This window comes from Dipodomys ordii, unplaced genomic scaffold (assembly GCF_000151885.1).
Source record: "Dipodomys ordii isolate 6190 unplaced genomic scaffold, Dord_2.0 Scaffold159, whole genome shotgun sequence".
In the NCBI taxonomy this organism is placed as follows: domain Eukaryota; kingdom Metazoa; phylum Chordata; class Mammalia; order Rodentia; family Heteromyidae; genus Dipodomys; species Dipodomys ordii.
In genome coordinates this window covers 1,026,950-1,027,688 of record NW_012267375.1, presented here as the reverse complement: position 1 = coordinate 1,027,688, position 739 = coordinate 1,026,950, and positions in this window count along the sequence as shown.

Below are 739 nucleotides of genomic sequence, written 5' to 3'. Positions count from 1 at the left end.
TTGGGGTTTATTGGGTTTATTAAGCCGTCATCTGCCCCCAGTTCTACAGGTGTGAGGCGTCTGGCCTGTGGAGGGGAGGGGCAGGGGGGCAGCAATGCCCATGAACCAGCCTTCCTGTCAGACCCACGGGCGGCGACCAGGAGTGGGGTGCAGCCAGGGGCAGTACCTTCGGTTTTGTGGGCAGAGGGGGGCAGGGAGGGGTCCCGGGGCTGCCGTGGCTCCCCCGACGGGGGACGGATGTGCACGGGAAGAGCTATGGGGGGGAGTGGAAACTTTTATTGGCAGAGATGGCCCCTGGACCAGGGCTGAGGAGCGCAGACCCAGCGCAGAGCTGCGTAAGGGTCTTCAGTACCACACGGGACAGGCAGCTCCTGCTGGGAGTCTGGTGGACCCTGACCGGACACTCCGTGCTGCCTGCTCCGGCCAGGCCATGGGATGTGGGCTCCGCGTGTAGCACCTTGCTCTGAGAGCACGAGGAGGCCGGGGCCAGGCCTGCTGCCCGCTGGGCCGGAGGCCTTAGGCCAGGTCTTAGAGCACCTGGTGAGGAGGGCTGGCACTTCAAGCTTAGCGTGTGAACATTGTCGCCTCGGTCTTCTGAAAATGAAACAGCCCCGCATCGCAGGGGCAGAGCATGAGCCTCTGCGGCGGGTGACAAGACTCTGGGAGTAGAGAGGGGCTCGTTGGAAGGGAAGGCAGGGCTGGAGGCAGTCGGTGCATGGAGGAGGGAGGGCACGGGGGG